This window comes from Dipodomys spectabilis, unplaced genomic scaffold (assembly GCF_019054845.1).
Source record: "Dipodomys spectabilis isolate Male_0828 unplaced genomic scaffold, ASM1905484v1 ptg000152l, whole genome shotgun sequence".
Classification (NCBI taxonomy): Eukaryota; Metazoa; Chordata; class Mammalia; order Rodentia; family Heteromyidae; genus Dipodomys; species Dipodomys spectabilis.
In genome coordinates, this window is record NW_024870829.1 from 1231013 (window position 1) to 1251713 (window position 20701).

General features: G+C 36.6%; 1 pseudogene; it reads right to left on the reverse strand.

Annotated features, from left to right (window-relative positions):
- Positions 1–19415: 19415 nt before the first annotated feature.
- Positions 19416–19528, reverse strand: LOC122118444 (annotated as a pseudogene).
- Between the last annotated feature and the right edge of the window lie 1173 nt (positions 19529–20701).

Below are 20701 nucleotides of genomic sequence, written 5' to 3' on the forward strand. Positions count from 1 at the left end.
ATGTGTACTGCTTTATAAATGGAGATTTTCTCCAAGGCTCAAAATTATTTCACTGATTGGGACATTGTGCAATATGCTAAAGAGAGAGTTACCTGGAAGGAAGGTCCTAGAAGGCAAAGCATCTGCTAGGACAATGGAAACCCATGGTTTCGCATGCTTAATGTTTTAACTTGTGCACTGAGCTAACAGGAGAAAATGACACACTAGGAAATCTGCCAATTATGCCAAATAAAGAGATATGGTGAAGGTCAGAGAAAGGAAATTGATTTCATCATAGTTATGACAAGACAAAACCTTAGCACACCATCAGAATACTAATCCATACTCACCTACTTTCTTATTCACCCATATCATTAGGTCTGAGTTGTACATAAGAGTCCTCAGGAACAGGAAGATCTCGGGGACAGCCTCACATTGTTCTGCCATTTTGGACATAAAATAACTAGTTTGATGAAAGCCCTTAGAAATATCCACAAATATGTGCACTTATCCTACTACACTTGATAAGTATACCCTCAGTATATTATCTTTGGTTTGGTCACTTGCTGACATAGCAGCTGTCTGGTAGCTCCATTTTGACTTCACTTTATTCACCAGAAATGGAGAAGGAAAGAATGACTACAACACATTTGCATTTTTCTCAATGAGCAGTGAGTGAGTGGCAGGGGAGTATTCACAAAGCTCCCCATGTTCTCAGTTAGCTAGTACCACCTAGATTCCAGCTCAAATCTTGATAAACAGATACAGAACATACATGTAACTTATTGTGCCAGATTCACAGCTAGAGAGGTAGACAAGAAAGTGGAAGGGCTTGGTGTGAAAGCCACAGGTTGATATAAAGCAGGATTCAAAGGATGTGAAGATGAAGCGAGCTACCTGGAAGGGAAAGGAGAGGCAGCTAAAGCAAAAGAGCACCTAGACAGAGAAGATAAAGCACATTTGAGGCCACCTGGACATCAAGGTAACCCATCTGAGGTACAACAGTCTGGTTGTGCAAAGCCACAGAGAGAAGTTGGAAGAACATCAGCAAGTGCTCTTGCCCATTTCTAGGGAGCTCTCAGAATGACAGGGTAAGAATTGGTAGCTACAAAGAGCACTGCTGCTGAGCACATCTCAGATCCCTTGCAACCATGATAATTGACATTGGAGAGGAGCAGCAAGAGTTGTATGAGGTGATTGCAACTCACTATGTGGAGGCTGTTCTGCAGCATTGTGGAGTGTGGTCTCAGGATGCTTCGAGCAATGATCTTATAGCTGGTGTCAAAGAATGCAGTCTACTTGGAGTAGACATTTATAGATGGCACGTGTCTGAACACAGCAAGCTGATAATGAGCTGCTAGAGGTAGTTTCCCTAAAATCTAACAGCCAAAACTGGAGAGGCAAATCCAGAGCTCTGCACCACATCAGGCCACCATGACAATTGCTTCTACCATAGTACTAGCTACCCAGTTTGCACACCCATGACCTTTTACCCTGATTGTGCCCCACAATCCCTCACAACTTTTACTCTTTCACTTTGTCTATGTTTCCTTTTCCCTGCTAAACACTTCTGGATGCTTGTATTAGCTACCGCAACCCGTGCAAAACTGTTGCTTCTAATCAATTTCCTGACTCTCTAATTCAAATTACAGTCACAGTTACCATTTACCTGGTATCCTAGTCTCTACTACTCTTTTCTGTTACCCATAATTCATAACACCATGGTTCCAACCATCTGAACACTGACACCCCTGTCTCTGATACCCCATTCCCAAACAAAGCAAGGGAATAGTGAGCACAGACAGTCGAGTTTGATACTCCTTTTGCAGGTGCATTGGGACAAGTTATTCCTCAGGTATTTAACACGAGGGACTAACTGGTGGTGGAAAGAAAACAGCTTACTCAAAGATGACTAAAATCCAAGGACATGACTTATAACTTATTGCTAGGAAAAGAAGGTCTTGCAGTGAAAGTTAAAGAGAAAGAAAATTTTAGAAAAAATATTGGGAATGATGCAAAAGTTGAGCTTAGTCTCTTCTACTAGTGGTCTGAATTATTTTATGACATAGATACATAATTACTTTGCATTTAAAAATTATATGAAGATGCACATTTATGCGGTACTTATATTAATTGATGGAATAGTTGCATAGTATCAAGTTAATTATTTTCAATAGTTTATGCTCTTTGATATGCTCATGAGTCTGCCTTTGGCAATATGAATTGAGCTCTCTAACAACAAATGGAATTTCATTGTCAAATACTACAATGAGATTACAGATGATAGTACCAAAATGAAACCTGGAACAATAAAACTGAATAAAGCTACAAGTTTGCAGTGAGAGGGTCAGTGATAAGGACTATGATAAAAGAGAAATTCTTCACCATGGAATCTTGGAAAAATAGAAGGTGTTTTCTTGAATTACTAGCTTTTAAAACATTCTTAGAAAGCAAAACATTGTTTTTTATTCTTGCTATTTGGAACCTCTTTAATGAATGGTTTAACAAAAAATTATCAAAACGACTTTGAAAATTCAATGATGTGAATTATCACATTAACATTATACTCAAAGTTGCCTTGAGATGCAGGAAGGCTGTATTCCTTTTCTATTAAATTAATGGAATAAGCTTCCTGTTGAATGATTGGACAGTCCATGACACTTGTTCCAAAACAAAAAATATACTGGAGAGAAAAAAAAAGAGGAGTAGTTCCGGGAAAATGGCGGAGAAAAGTGGGAGGCTAAACAAGCTCTCGCATAGAAAGCAGTTTTATTGTTCCAGTGAACAGTCCTAGGCTGGAGAATTACACCAAGTGTGCCATCACAGTACAGAGAGTTAGCCAGAGAGGGAAAATCCAGGCAAGGAGACAGATCTGAGCACTTGCTGGTAGCTGCGGCTGTGGTGGTGAGCCGCCGCCTCCATACCTACAACACAGAGAATCCTGGACAAAGGTGCGAGACACAGCAAGCTAGTAGATTCTACTCAACACCAGTAAGAACTGACAAGGAGCAGATATCTTCATCCTACAGAATGCAGACCAGAGACCTCAAAGGAACCAAGACTCTGTTCCACGGAGGAGAAGTCACTCAGCCCAGGCAAGGAAAACTCTGCCCCCAAAGGAGTGTCTTTCTTCACTGGGTACACAGAGCCAGAGGCTGCCCCTCCCTAAAGCAGCCTAGATAATCAATTGAAATTCAGTAAACATAAACCTTGAGAATGGCTCTAGGCTGGGCTCTGTGAATGTCTCAGAAGCTAGCCCCTCAAGGAAAAGATACTGTTTGCTGAAAGGTCTCAACTCTACCCAGAACCTAGCCTCATCACAGCATCTCCAAACTAGAGGAAACAGCCATCTTCCTCTTTGTGACACTCAAAACAGATCTCCCTCCCACTGAACTAGCTTGGGAAGAGGATTACAAAATTCTGGGTAGAGCATTTTTCTGCTTGCCCAAACAAACTGATTTAAGAAACCAATCAAGCCACAGGAAAACCAAACACCGCAAGCAGAACAGAGACTCCACCAAGGGATTGGTTATGGACAAAAGGCAGATACAGGATCTTGCCATTCACCCCCCCCCCGGAAAAAATCAAAGAACCCTATTTTATACCTATTTTTATACCTATTTTTATTATTAATTAAAAAAATTGTATTCTATTAATCTTTTTTTCCTCTTATAATTTTTATTTTAGGTGAATATGCATGTGTATGTTCTTTTAAATTTTTATTTTATTTCTACTGAACTTTTGGTCCTTTTTCTTTCTTTCTCATTCTTTTTATTTTTTCTTCTCTTTCATTCTTTTTTTGAGTGACTAAATTGCTGTTCTGCTCATCTTCAGATATACCTGTCATCGATTATTAGACCTTATCCCTCGTTGTGTACACACATAATCCAGAAATTTATTACTTATTTCAAAACCTCTTAGGCTTAAATTCTGTAATAACAGTATTATCTCTTTATATGTATATAATATTTTAAGTATTTTTATTTTTAGTTTTTCATATCTCCTTTCTACTCCTCCTCTCCTCTCATCCTATCCACGTTTTTCTCTCAATATTACTTTAATAAGCTTGCATAATTTTTGTGTTTCACTTTTTAAATTTAAATTTTTGTTTTTCCATTTTTTCTTGTCTCTTTTTTACTCTTCTCTTTCTCCTATCCTTTTGTCCAATCCATTTCCCTCTTTAAGTTTAGGACTTAGTTAATTTTACTCTCTTTTTACCTTTACACATCTCTCGGATCCTATTTTTCCCCACATTTCTCCCTAAACCTAGTAGTTTCTGGTTTGCCAAATTCTACTTTGCTGTTCTTAGCCCATTAATACATAGTTGTTTGACATTCAATAGATTGTATCTGTTGAAATATATTGTATCTGCAGACTTTTGGCTGTACAACTACAGGACTTTGGTTGATGCTTGCCTTAAAATAGTGTTCTAGCACAAAGCTGGTATTACTTTCATACTAAATAGAGATATTCATGGAATCCATTAAAAGCCAGCTGAAAGAAGTCAGGGAGACCAGAAAGGGAATACTGTATGGAACCCAGCAGAAGGAATTAGAGTCCAAGGAAACCATAACCAATCAACTAAGTGATTTGAGAATAAACACTGAACACCAAATTAAGGAAGTAAAGAAACTCATACAAGATCTAAAACAAAACTCCAACAAAGAATTTGAAGCCATCAAATTCAAGCAATTAAAAACAAAAGAACTAAAAAAAGAAAATAGAAATTCTTGACAGTAGGTTAAACCATGCAGAAGATCAAAATTCGGAGATTGGAGACAGCTTAGATATTATAGAGAAAGAACATACAACTATCCAAGACAAACCCAAGAAATATGATAGACCTATTCAACATTTGGAAGACACCATCAGAAGGCCTAATCTGAAGATAACAGGTGTAGAGGAGCACCTAGAAACAGAAGTTAATGGTCTAGGAAAATTGTTTCATGGGATCCTAGCAGAAAACTTCCCAAACATGCAAAATGATAGATCTATTCAAATACAAGAAGCTTTTAGAACCCCAAATAGACCAGACCAGAACAGGACATCGTATCACCACCTTATAATCCCCACAGGATCAATTCAGACCAAGGAAAAGATCCTCAAAGTTGTCAAGGAGAAAAGATCATTCACCTATAAGGGAAACCAATTAGAATCACCTCAGATTTCTCAACTGAGACAATTAAAGCAAGAAGAGCCTGGATTGATGTAGGCTATGCCCTAAAGACAAACAACTATCAACCAAGCATACTGTACCCAGCTATACTCTCCTTCATAACTGAAGGTCAAATAAAAACCTTCCATACAAAAGAAAAAGTGAAACAATATATCTCTACCAAACCAGCCTTACAAAAGATACTTAAAGATGTCCTACACAGAGAAAACCAACAGGACCACAATAAAGGCCAAGAAACAACACCCAAACTGAGAATCCAAGAACCATAGGAAGAACCCATTTGGCCCAGCCCTCAAGAAGGTGGATTAAATGGCAAGAACTCCCAAATATCTCTCAGTCCAGTCTCCCAACATTAACAGATTTAACTCTCCAATTAAGCAACATAGACAGTCTAGTTGGATTAAAAAGAAAGATCCTTCCAGCTGCTCCCTTCAGGACTCACACCTGGACCATAAAAACAAATCCATTTTGAAAGTGAAAGGCTGGAACAAAATCTACCAAGCAAACAGCCCCCGAAAAGAGGCAGGTGTTGCAATCCTAATATCAGATAAAATAGATTTCAAATTAAAATTAGTGAGAAGAGATAAAGAAAGTCACTACAAACTAATAAAGGGATCTCTCCTTCAGGAGGATATTAAAATTCTAAATCTCTATTCACAAAACAATGGAGTACCCAAATTTATGCAAGAAACACTACTTTCTCTCAAATCTCACATAGATCCAAAGACATTAATTGTTGGGGACTTTAACACACCACTTCCCCCAATAGATAGATGAACTCGGCAAAAACTCAACAGAGAAACCGCAGATATAAACAACTGCATAGATCACCTAGATTTAATATTATACCCAGCAGTATCAGAATACACGTTTTTCTCAGCAGCATTTGGAACTTTTTCCAAAATAGACCACAGTTTTAGGTCAAAAAGCACACTTGTCCAAATTCAAAAACATTGAAGTTATACCTTGCATTCTTTCAGACCACAAGGGAATAAAATTAGAACTGAACACCAAAACCACCAAAGTCCTGTAACGCATGGAGGCTGAAGAACACACCATTGAATCATCAGTGGGTCATGGAAGAGATCCGAAACAAAATTCAAATTTTCATAATATTCAACAAAAATGAACACAGAAATTACCAGCTCCTCTGGGACACAGGGAAGACAGTATTCAGAGGCAAGTTTATAGCTCTGAATACCTACGTCAACAAATTGGAGAGATCTGAAACCAACAATTTAATGAGACATCTGAACCTCCTTGAAAAAGAGCCGCAGGATAAACCCCAATCCATTAGATGGAAAGAAATAATAAAATTAAATCAAAATTAAATGAATTAGTATCCATAAAAACACAGAAAGAATCAACAAAACAGAAGTGGTTCTTCAAAAATTAACAAATTGACAGATCCTTAGCAAATCCTGTTAGAAAGAGAAAAGAGGTGCTGGGAAGGTGGCTCAATGGTAGAGGGCTTTCCTTGCATGCATGAGGCCATGGGATCGATTTCTCAGCACCACATAAGCAAAAAGAAAAACGCCAGAAGTGGCACTGTGGTTCAAGTTGTAGAGAACTAGCCTTGAGCTAAAGAGCTGAGGGACAGCACCGAATCTAGTATTAGACTGCCCAGCTACAGTAATAAGATAAGATGCAGATATAAAAGGGATCCAATTACGTAAAGAAGAAGTAAAACTCTCCCTCTTTGCAGATGACATGTTCTTATAATTAAAGAATCCCACAGACTGTACTCCCAAATTACTCAAGCTGATTCAAAACTTTGGCAAAGTAGCAGGGTATAAAATCAACCATCAAAAATCAATGGCTTTCTGAATGGCAACAATGAGAAAAGCATGGCTGAAATAAGGAAAGGAACACTGTTAATAATAGCCCCACAAAAAATAAAATACCTAGGAATTAACTTAACCAAAGAAGTGAAGGACCTCGATGATGAAAATTTTAAAATCCTGAAAAGGGAAATCAAAAGAGAACTTAGAAAGTGGCAAAAACTCCCATACACCTGGATTGGAAAGACCAAAATCATGAAAATGGCAATAATTCCCAAGGCTATCTACAACTTCAATCCAATACCTACCAATATTCCATCCTCATTCTTCAAGAAGAGGCTATCCTAAAATTCATATGGAACAATAAAAGACCCTGAATAGCTAAAATGATCCTCAACAGAAAGAACAGTGCTGGAGGAATATTAATACCAAATTTCAAACTCTACTACAAAGCCACAATAATCAAAACAAGTTGGTAGTGGCACAAGAATAGACCTCAGGACCAATGGAATAGAATTGAAAACCCAGAAATGAACCTACAGACCTATAGCCATCTAAATTTCGATAAGGGAGCTAAAAAAATAGAATGGAAGAAAGACAGCCTCTTCAGTAAATGGTGCTGGCAAAATTGGTTAACTACTTGCAGAAAATTAAGCTAGATCCTTATGTATCACCCTGCACCAGAACCAACTCCAAATGGATCAAAGACCTCGGAGTCAAACCAGACACCCTGAAAACATTACAGGATGGAATCAGAGAAACCCTAGGCCTCCTTGGCACAGGCCGACATTTTCTTAATAGAGACCCAGAAACATAAGAAATCAAAGAAATTTTGGACAAATGGGATTGCATGAAACTGCAGAGCTTCTGTATGGCAAAGGACATACCTAGCAAGATCGATTGAAAGCCCACAGATTGGGAGAAGATCTGCACTAGGCATATAACAGACAAGGGTCTCCTATCTAAAATATACCTGGAACTCAAAATTAAATCCCCAACAACAAATCCTCAAAGCAACAACTGACCTGAAAATAAGTGGGCTAAAAACTTAAAGACAAACTTCTCTGAAGAGGAAAGAAGGATGGCCAATACACACATGAAGAAATGTTCAACCTCTCTAGCCTTAAAAGAAGTGCAAATCATACCAGCATTGAGATACCACCTCATCCCAGTTAAAATGGCTATAATCAAGAACTCTAAGAACAACAGATGATGGAGGGGATGTCGGCAGAAGGGAACTTTACTGCATTGTTGCTGGGCATGTAAAGTTGTTCAACCACTTTGGAAAGTAGTATGGAGGTTCCTCAGAAGACTCCACATAGAGCTCCCCTATAACCCAGCAATCCCACTTTTGGGCATTTACCCAAATGATCACAAACAGGACCACACTAAAGCTACCAGCACAGCTCTGTTTATTGCAGCATTATTTACCATAGCTAAGATGGAACCAACCCAGATGCCCCTCAGTAGATGAATGGATCAAGTAAATGTGGTATATATACACAATAGAATTCTATGCCTCCATCAGAAAAAATTGACATTGCCCCATTTGTTAGGAAATGGAAAGACCTGGAAAAACATTATATTAAGTGAAGTAAGCCAGTCCAAAAGAAACATAGGTCCCATGGTTTCCCTTATTTGCAATAACCACTCTGTGTCTGAGACAAGCAGAAAAGTTCAGACAAGTCCATGTTAGGCGAAATGAACCCCAAGATAAGGATTCAAATGAGTTTTTTCTTTATTGCGATTGTTCCTAACATATTTATAAGATGATTTTTTTGTTGCTTTGAATGTCCCTCCCCCACGGTATAAACCCTGCTTTCACTGTATTTGATGTTGGTGTCATTTGTGGAGGGGATGGGAAAAAACAAATTGTTTAAATAGGGATACTGGTGGGCGCATTGCAACGATGAGACGTACAAGTCATTATGTAGAAAAAGAACTTTCAACTTTGGCCAGTGAGAGTGGGGGGTGGGCAGGGCGGTGTTTGGAGAGCCGGGGGGGTGGGTATGAGAACGGATGGGAAGGGGAAAAAAAGGAGGATGCAACAATGCTTGATGAGAAATGCACTCATTAGCTTGTCCATGTAATTGTTACCCCTCTGTATGGTATTTTCACAATAAAATAAATAAAGGGATGTGCTACAGAATAGATTCTAAATGTAATATTTAATGGTATTGGATTACTTGAAGACAAAGGTTTACAGAAAAATTTAAATTTCAGATAAACTGTAATAGTCCAATAAACACGTTAAAGAAATATAATTTAAAAATTCATGGTTCAAGGCAAACCCTGACAGAAAAGTCTGAAAGACGCTTATCTGAAAACAAAAAGTGACACTGTGGCTCAAGTGGTAGAGGGCTCCTATTGAGCTGAAGAACTCAGGGATATGTTTACACCCAGGTCCTGAGATTAAAACTCATGACTGACAAAAAGAAAATAAAATTTAAAGAATTAAAGCATTAGGGCTGGGAAAGAGATTCAGTAGTAGAGTGCTTCTCTTGCATGCATGAGGGTCCTAGGTTTAATTCCTCAGCACCACATAAGCAGAAAAAAACTGGAAATGGCTCTTTGGCTCAAGTGGTAGAGCACTAGCCTTGAGCTGAAGATCTCATAAGGGACAGTGCCCTGACCCAGAGATCAGGCCCTCCTACCACCACCAACAACCACAACAAATTAAAGCATCAAACAACCTGAAGATGTTGTCCAGAATAATGAGTGCGGCATTATCCATTTACATGACTTAGCGACTTTAAACCTAGTTTACCAGGGGAGGTGGTGGGCAATTTGTGTGTTTGCCAAAACCTGCAAAATAATTTTGTAACCAAAGCAACAGTGATATACAGGCGATATGTTAGAAATGGACTTTACAACTTTGGGGGAGTAGGATGTCAGGGTTGGGGGAAGGAGGACAAAATGTGGAAGGGGTAATACTGTTAAAAAATGTACTCATGGGGGTGGGAAGGTGGCTCAGTGGTAGATTGCTTGCCTTGCATGCCTGAGGCCCTGGGTTCGATTCCTTAGCACCACATAAGCAAAAAGAAAAAAGCCAGAAGTGGCCCTGTGGCTCAAACTAGCCTTGAACTGAAGAGCTGAGGGACAGCGCCCAGGCCCAGAGTTCAGGCCCCATGACCAGACCCCCCCCCAAAAATGTACTCATTACTTATGTAACTGTAACCCACCCCTCAGTATATCACCTTCATAATATAAAATCCCCCCCCCAAAAAAATAAGAGAACTCACCCAAATAGAGAAAATTAGAGACAAAAATGAGACATCACAACATAAATAAGAAAAAATTAAGAAGTTTATAAGAGACTACTTTGAAAACTGTATGCCAATCACCTGGAGAATCCTGGAGAAATTCATGCTTTCCTATACTTGATCTGAACCAAGAAGTAACACATAAGAAGTAATGAAAATGAAATGTCAATAAACCACTTTCCATTGCAGAAAAATCTAGGACTCAATGAATTTACCATGAAATTAAGGCCTGCAAAGAACTTACAATACTTAGAACTAACTCTTCAATGGAATAGAAAGGGAAATGGAATTATCAAAACACATTCTATGAGGCTAGATTTAGACTCTTCCCCAAATCACATAGGGACTCACCAAAGAAAGAAAACTATGAAATCAGTTCTTTGATAAGCATTGATACAGAACTTCTTAAAACATTCTCACCAACCAATTTCTGCCAGTAACAAAAAAATCATATTGTATGATCAAATAGGATACAGCCTAGGATACAATTGGATTCAATATTCTTGTCACTAAACATAATACAAACCATCAGCGGAAGCTGGGACAAGAAACATGTTATCGTCTATATGGAAGTAGAAATAGCTTTTAACAACCTCCAGTACCCCTTTATGATTAAAAAGTTATGAGAATCTAGGAATGCATTGAACGTTCCTCAGTATACTACTGAATATGTATATGATAGTGATAATTAGCAATTACGTAACAGTGGAGGTATGAAGACATTAAAATCAGGAATGAGAAAAGGATGTCCACTTTCTCTACTACTCTTCAATATGGTAGTGGACTATCTAGCAAAAGCAATAGGGAAGAGAAAAACATAAAGAGGATTCAAATAGGGAAGAAGTAAACCTATCCCTTTTTACAGATGAAATGACCCTATAGCTTCCTGCCTTAAGATAGTAAAAGTGATGTTAACCTTTGGCAATGTAGCACGGTATATAGCCCACAAGAATCAGTAGTTTTTCTGTGTTACCAACAATGGGAACTAGGCTGAAATCCAAAAAACAACCTCATATGTATTAGCCTCAAAATAAAAACAAATCTAAACAAAACAAAAGAACAACAACAAAACTGGGAATTAATTAATTTAACCTTTACTGTGAAAACTTTAAAAATATAAAAAGGGAAACTGAAGGAGATTCAAGTAAATGGAAAGTCTTTCAATGCTCCTGGTTGGAAGAATTAATATAGTGAAAACTACAATACTGCCCCCAAACTATGAACAATGCAATACTTATCATAATCCCAACAATATTCTTCAATGCATTCGAGAAAGCAATTCAAATTTAATATGGAATTACAAAATTACAGATGAAACAGAAGGTTTAGAAATGAACTCATGGGCCTATAGTCATCTTACACACACACACACACACACACACACACACACACACACACACACACACACAGACACCATGGAATTCTATTCACCCATTAGAAAGGATAACTTTTTACCAGTCTTAAGAAAAATGAAAGGTTTAGGAAAATTCTACTAAGAAAAAAGAGAAAGGAATGCAGACAGAATAATATAGGTTTCATGGATTCATTCAGTTATGGTATCTACAAGTAAACAAGACAGGTTTTACCTCTTCCCAGTTAGAACGGTCATTATGAAGAAAGCTAACAATAGCAAATGCTGGCATGGATGCAGCCAATTGGGAACTCTATTACACTGTTGGCTGGAAATTAAATTGTTCAAACACTGTGGAATGCAGTATGGAGTTTCCTGAAAAGAGTAAATATATATCTCCCTTAAGACCCTGTAATTCCCCTCATGGGCAGTAATCCAAAAATTAACAAACAAGCTCACATGAAAGCTACAAGTATAACCATGTTCAGTGCCCAGGTCCAGAGTTCAAGGACTGGAAAACAAGTTACTACTGCTGGCATTTGTTTCCACAAATATGAACCCTTTGACATAAATACCAAATCATTCTATGCAGTAACTAGCATAGGACTTAAAGGTAGTGGGTGACAAAATGGCTTCTTTGTTGAATATTAGGAAAAGATGTTGGCAGTCCAAGAAAAGGGAGATTTTGTTGTTGTTGTTGTTGTTGTTTGAGGGGCTTGAAGTCTAGGCATGGGCACTGTCCCTGAACTCTTCAACTCATGGTGGGTACTCTGTCTCTTGAGCCACAGTGTCACTTCTGGTTTTTGGTGGTTAAATGGAGATAAGAATCTCAGGGACTTTCTTGCCCAGGCTGTCTTTGAACTGCAATCCTCAGATGTCAGCTTCATGAGTAGCTAGGATTACAGCTGTGAGCCATTGGCACCAGGCTAAAAATGGAGGATTTTTAGAAAAGAAAATCCACCTCTTCACTTGTGTCTAAATCTCAGATATCACTATTAGAACACTTCACCTTCAACTCATTTCATCAGATATTTGTAAATTTTCTCTTTTCCTTCATGCAGGAATACTGCAGTCAGTATCAACTCAGCTGTGGGACTGAACAATTGTATGGAAATTGCTAGCACCTAAATCAAGAACTTTTACATCAAAACAAATGATTCCCACTTTTGGAATAATTGTTTTCTCTTTTTATAACAAATCTTTGCTTGATTACTTCTTAATGTGACTGATGACATTTTCATTCTCTTCAACCTTCTCCCACATGATGTCAAATATTTAAGAATTCAAAGATTTCCATTGATAATTCATTAAGCTGACCTCTAAGAAAATGTGCATTTCTAGAATTTGGTTTTCTGTCTTGTTCTTACATGCATAGGCTTTCTATGATTTATTTGTTCTACAAGGAATTCTACTTTCTAATCTTTATGTGATCAATTTTAGTCTCTCTGTTCAGTCTTTCTGACACACTCTCTGGAGTCTCCTTTGAGTCTGCCTCATAAAAAATATATTATTTATCAGCTAAATGACTTTCAGTTTCTGTTTTTTGCTTGACTTCATTTAGGATGTGATCAGACCTGACTGGCTGTGCTTACTGGAGTTTTTTATTTTTTTTATTTTTTGAGTCCGGTCATGGGGCCTGAACTCTGGGCCTGGGCGCTGTACCTCAGCTCTTGAGCTCAAGGCTAGCGCTCTACCACTTGAGCTACAGTGCCACTTCCGGCTTTTTTCTTTTGGCTTATGTGGTGCTGAGGAATCGAACCCAGGGTCTCTGGCATGCAAGGCATGCGCTCTACCACTGAGCTACCTTCCCAGCCGTTTGTTTGTTTTGTGTGGTATTTTTTTGTTTTAGAGGTCTAGGATTACTATTCAAGGTAGTTGCTTCTCTGGGTTGCAGTGATCCCCTGACCTAGAGCCAATGGGTTTTTCTCCTAAAGATACAAAAAACAGCTGACTAAATTCCTGTTAATTGTCTCAAAATGAGGCAATCTGGCATCCTTGCAAAGCCATCAATAATCCTCTGTAACCACTTATAGAAATGGTCTATCAAGATGGCTTTTCAAGGTTGACAGTGAACATTGTTCATTTCCAATTCAGCACCATGAAGCAGATCACATCCCATGGAGCAGACTTTTAGAAGGAAGGTCCCCTTCCTTCCTTACCTTATGATACATGAAACCATAATATTCTGCAGTTGTGGCCAGCCTGGAGCACATTTTCCCAAGAATATTCTGTAGTGTAAAAGAGGACCAACTATGAAAATAAAGAAGAAAATAGTTGTCTACTACAGATTGATTTATCTTGCTTTTATCTGTTGTTATTTTCATTACTTCATACACATGGATAAATTATATTAGGATTAGACAAGTGGCAAAGGATTAATGGAATAAACATTCAGTTTACTTTCATATATCTAATATAGTGCACTTAACCCCTTGTGGAAAATTAAATCCGACTCTAGAAACAATGTCAGAAATATAAAAGCCTCAATATGAATAATCTGGCACATATACACCATCATCTACTCAGAAATTCAGTCTCTCTTTAAATATTTATTTGGTACAAAATAATAAAAATTTAATTAATGAATGTGACTTTTAAATACCATCTGAAATACTCCTCGTGTATAGGATTGTATATGTTTTAGATGTCACCTAGACAGGAATTAAACATGCATGTAAAATTCAAATTTCCACAATTTAAGCTAGATTAGAGGAGTCATACCCTCCTGTAATGTGTGGTCCCTTCCACCTAATACCAAGAGTCATGTGCAATAATTTATTTTTTCATGTTAAGATGAGTGCTGAGTGTAGGATACACTTTGAATTATTATATTAATTTATTAAAATTAGTTTCACTTTTTTCTTTTCTATACACGCATAAAGTAAAATTATATATTAAACATTCAATATGAAGTAATCAATAACAAATAAACTATTATTAAAATGATATACTATTAAACTGTGATTTGAATTATAGTTCTAACAAATTGTGATGTAAACAACATTTAATATAATTATGGGTAATGTTTTTTAAACTTACCATCTTGTTAATGTTTTCTAATTGTGTCATTTGTTATTCTTGATCCATGTCATCTCTTCACCTCAATTGTTTAGTTTTCTATTTTATCTCTATTGGTTTGTTGATTATGCATTTTGTTTTCCTTTTTTGTGACTGACATGAGGCTGAAAATCTGTATGCTAATTTATTACTTCCTACATTAAAATCAAATTGCTGCTCTCCACAGCTGTTCTACTTTTTTTGTATAGTTCAGAATTTCCCCTAGTGCCACCGACTGTATTGCTGCTCTCATATATTATATTTTATTTTTTATTTAAATTTTGTTGTCAAGGTAATGTACAGAGGGGTTATAGTTACATAATTAAGGTAATGAATTAATTTGTTTTCTAACTTGTTACCCCTTCACCCATTTTTCTCCCTCTTCCCTCCCAACGCACCTTGCAAGATCGTTTCTAACCTATTGTTTTGTGAATATCACTGTTGCATAGATTTTCCCTTTGTCCTTTGTCTCACTATTTTGTTTTTGTCCTTCCCCTTCCCCAGTTCAGATCAACATATTTAAAATACCCCAGGTATCAAAATCAAATACAGTGACTACAGGGGATAAACCATAGGTGGGGAAAACACAAAAGGATAAAAATAAATCACGTAGTACATTAAGAACAACAACAACAAAGAACATGTCTTGGAGTTCATTTCACTTAGAATCACCTTGTACGGTCATATGTACATAGCTATTGAGCTATTCTACTCATCTACTAAGATTATCCTTGATGTACACAATAAAGCTCCCTCAGACCCAGTAATCCCACTTCTGGACATTTAACCAGATGACCACAAACAAAGCCACACTAAAGCTACCAGCACAATTATGGTTATCACAGTAATATTTACCATAGCTAAGATATGGAATCAACCCTGATGCCCCTCAGTAGATGAATGGATCAAGAAAATGACACACACACACTCACATACACACATACACACACATACTATGCTTCCATCAGAAAAAAAGATACCACCTCATTTGTAAGGAAATGGAAGGTCTTGGAAAACATCATATTAAGTGAAATAAGCCAGACTTAAAGAAACATAGTTCCCATGGTTTTCCTTATTTGTAATGATTAGTTTACATCAAGGATAATCTCATGTATTTTAATTTGACAGGTTTTTCTATGTTGAGTGTGCAACATTATTGCTATATTGTTGGTTATCATTTCTGTAAACTGGCAGGTATATTGAAAGAATTACATTCATCTTATCCATTGCTGAAAGGAGAACAACTAAAAGAGCAACCCCTACTAGGAAGAACAACTCCTACTTACTTTGCTTCATTCCTATGTAAGGCCATTGTTGTCCTCTGTATCCTCATGTTGTACATTTCAACCATATACCTCATACTGTATATCTAGTATCTTCTACATTGTGAACAAAATGCCTGAGAAGTTCCACTTTGCTTTACTTTAAAACAAAAAATTCTGTCTTAATATTTGAGGTTGGTGTGTGTGTGTGTGTGTGTGTGTGTGTGTGTGTGTGTGTGTGTGTGTGTGTGTGTTTACAAAGATCAGAACACAACACTTTTCTTCATTTCGAATACATCTTTCAGGTCATTGTAAGTTGTGGCTAATGGGAGCAGTCTCTTGTTATTTTAAGGATGAAACAGAAAAAGATATTTGTGCATGTACCACAGTTGCTTTATTATTCTGTAGTTGAACACTGTACATTGACTTATATCTTTGTTGCTCTTGTGAATAATGTGAATAACAATGAACTACAGATATATTTACGAGTTACCCAGAGAGAAATAATCACATGATTGGTGGGTCAGATGATATCTCAACTTTGGATTTCTTTAGAAACTTGCATACTACTTTCTATAATGAGAATATTAATCTGTTTTTTGACCAATAGTGTAGAAAATTTCCTTTTCTCCACACTCTCACCAACATTATTGCCTTTTATTCAAAGGTAATAAAGGGCAGGTTTTAACTATCTGCAGTACCCTAAACTGGCTTTAGACTTAAATCCAACCTCCTAAATGCTTGGAATTACAAGCCTTTACCACCATAACTGGTTCCATTGATTTTTTGATGAGTTATAATAGTTATGAAGTTGTATCATAGAAATTTTGAGTTATATTTCTCTAATAACTTCTGCTCAAAATCCATTAAGGCAGCATAGATGTTATATTAAACATAACTCTGTAAACCCACAGGCAATTTTCAGGGCTTTATGGAGAACATGTATATTCAGACCTTTTGTCCATTTTTAATCCAGTTTCTGGTTAATCTCATCTTTAATCTCGCTAAACCAGATCAATAATTAATTCGAGGTAGTAGAAAAGAAAAAAAATGCAGCAACTCCTAACATTTTTCAGTTTTCAATAACATGGTATTGCTTAAATCATTTTCTGTTAACAACTGACACTATATAACTCAATTTAGTTAGAACTGTTACAAGGCTGTAGTTTATTTATTTTACATTGATTGCTCTTTCCAAAGCCTGTTTGTCTAATTTCCCTTGGTTTGTTTCAGTCTCAAGTAGCTCAGATTTCAAACTGAAGAATAAATGGAAGGAAGCAAACAAAAAAATTTACAGTTCCTCTCATTCGATGATGCCTGTATAAGAATGAGGAAAGAGTTCATCCTTCTAAGGACCTATGATAGGACAACAAAAAAAGAATTTATTTTTCTATGTCTTCTTTATCTTTGCGATGTAACTTAAATGTTGTAAAACACATTATACTGCTCAGATACTATTATGTTTTATCAGTTTTGCACATTTTTACACTATCAAGACATAAGATAACCAGTTTGATTTACAGCATGAGAAATTATCCACCTAGCTTCCTTGGAAGCAGCATGATCAATAGATATTATTTCTGGTTGCTTACTACCTGTAATGGTTTCTGTACTACTTATCACATTCTATTTAGTATTTTAAAAAGACTGCTGGCTAAACTCAAAGCTCATTCCTAGAAGTTTATGTTAAGTATTTCACAAGTTTTATTCCCTTAATTGTTAATATAACATTTGCTATAATGCTAATGTTATTACCATTTTAGTGTTGGGAAAAATTGTAATTAAAGGCAGTAAGTGCATGGCCTAAAGACACACACAGTGAGGAAGGAAATGAGTCAAAGTTTCCGAAAGTCTTCCAGCAATACACAAAAGGTAGATAAAATCTCTCCATTTTATGACACTCTCAATTCAATATTCATATTGTCCAAGAAATAATAGCATACTAAATATTGCCCATGGTGATTGTTTTCTGTCACATTTGCCTTCAGCACAGATTGTGTTGGTGACATTGGGTTATCATGCACAGAACTGAGCTTATACATTGAGGTCCAAAGAGAGGCAAATATCTTCTGTCCCACAATTACAGTATCCTTTTTAAAAAGTACTAAAACTTTTCAATATAATCACCTACTGTCTTATAAGTATCCAAAAATAAAAAATCATAAATAATAACTCCAAAATGCTTTAAAATTGGAGATGCTAAAACATGCCCCTCTGAAGTAAATTTTCTTCTACTTTTAACGTTATTCTGAAAGCCTTTGCTGGTTTGTCATACCTATAATCCTAACTACTTGGGATATCTAGTCAGGAGCCTGAGATCTGTGGATAAAAGTTGGAAGCAAATCAGGGCAAAATAAATTCATGAGATTATTTTTCAAAAATTTTAATGAACCTGCAAAGGGCCAAGAATGGAGATGTAGCTCATTTAGTAGCTCACCAATCTAGAGAGAAAAGGCCTAGCAAGACCTTGAAGCCCTGATTTCAAACTCTGAGCACACCAACACACATGCAAATGCTTGAGCACATGCGTGCGTTCACACACAGATTTATTCAAAATACCTTCATATCGGAGTTTTTCATGAATTTCTTTGCTAACGATATTATATGAGTAAAATAAAGGAAATAAACTCTTCCATCTCAGAACAATTTTACTTTCTTATTGTAAAAATACTGTACAGAGGGGTAACACTTACATGTGCAAGGTAATGAGTACATTTCCTAAGAAGTATTGTTACCTCCTCCTTTATTGGTTCCCTACCATCCCTTCCCTCCCACCTCCACAAGTCCATTAACCTCCTCCCTTTCCCCGCCTCAATTGTAAAGTTCACTTTACAACATAGTGTCTTGTGCATCTCATTGTTACAATGGGTCAACCTGTATCCCTATTTAAGGATTTTTTTTTTCCTTCCCCTCAGAAAATTAGAGGAAAATATATACAAGAAGTAGGCACACCAACTTCAAATACAGTGAAAACAGGTGTTATAGCATGGGGGAGGAACATATAAAGAAACAAAAACAAAAATAACACACTGCACGTTATAAGTACATGAGAAACGATATCAAGAAAAAAAAAAACAAAAAACCACTTGTGTCCCTAACTTGGGGTTCATTTCCCTTAACATAATCTTTTTTTTTTTTTTTTTAGCTTTTTTGTTTGTTTGTTTTGGTCGGTCGTGGGGCTTGAACTCTGGGCCTGCGTGCTGTCCCTCAGCTCTTCAGCTCAAGGCTAGTGCTCTACCACTTGAGCTACAGCACCACTTCCGGTTTCCTGGTGGTTTATTTTAGATAGGAGTCTCATGGTCTCTCCTGCCGGGGCTGGCTTTGAACCGCGATCATCAGATCTCAGCCTCTTGAGTAGCTAGGATTACAGGAGTGAGCCACCAGAGCCCGGCCCTTATCTGGTCATATATACATAACTTTTGACCTTTTCTGCTTATCCCAGACATATATTAGTTATTGAAAATTAGAGAAACCATGGGACCTATGTTTCTTTAGACTTGGCTTACTCCACTTAATAATTTTTTTCCCAAGTCTTTCCATTTCCTAACAAATTGGGCGATGGAATTCTTCAGGAATTTGCCTGTCATCTTTGGGCAGGGGCCATGCTAATCTTCTCTGTATCATTCCAATGTTAGTGTATATGATGCTGAATTGAGCACAGAACATTTTTATATATAAATTGTAGTTGATTTTTTAAACTAGACAAATCAACAAAAAGTAAGTTTAAAAGAATTGTTGTGAAATTTGAGAACCATGTACTTCTTACATAAGTACACATTTAAGAATAAAGTCAAGATTTACATGTCAAAAACAAAATAAATCCAGATATTTGTTGTTCAAGAGATGTGTAGGAGGAGGAAATCAATTATTCTATACAAGGGACCTGTCATAATGAACACTGCAGCAAGTGTTAAGGTTTGTTAAAAGTTTTAATGTTTTAAATATATTTACTTTTGGATATTTGCTTATATATGCCAAAACTGGGACTGTATGACAGGTCATAATACTTTTCTATAAAGTATTTAAGATTTATGGTAGCAGATAAATACTACTAAGTATGTACATTTCAGAGTTTATAGAAACTTTACTAATGAGAAGTTGCAAAGTCTTTGTGTAAAGGAGCAGAATAAAGAGTTGACTATGTTAACTACACAGTTTCTGTTAAAACTGTAGGCCTTCCTTACTTTATATGTTAGTGAGGAACAAATGATGATATAAGCCATATACAAATTATGAGATGAACTATAAATGGTAATCTTAGTGGGTGACTTTAAACACTACTCATAGCCTATAAAATTCTTGTTGAACATCATAATCTTAGCCAGTGTTAAATGTAAAGAAATATGACAATAATAAAATCTAATTTGTAGTACACTTCAAATACTGAAAACACTGGTAATTGTTTCGTTTTTTATTTTATTATTCGTTAATATTTAATTATTGGTTTTCTTTATTTGTAGCATTGTTTTCCTTGTTGTAATATAATAGAACTTTTTGTAAGTTGTCATTAGGAGGTACTTTGAGAAGGTTACTGGGATGGCCACACCGTTTTTTATAGGTGCATGTGAATTTATAAAGAGGAAAATTAAGAACAAAATATGTATTTAAAAAATGATTAAGTAGAGTCTGATTCAGGAGTGTTGATAAATGTCCACACCTAAAATATTAGCCCTAGGCTGAAGCAGAGTTATTACAGAGTTGAGGTCACAAAAGTGAGAGACTGTGTTTTGTTTTGTTTTTTATTTTTATTTTGTTGGTCATGGGGCTGGAACTCTGGGGCCTGGGTGCTGTCCCTCAGCTCAAGGCTAGTGATACCACTTGAGCCACAGCAC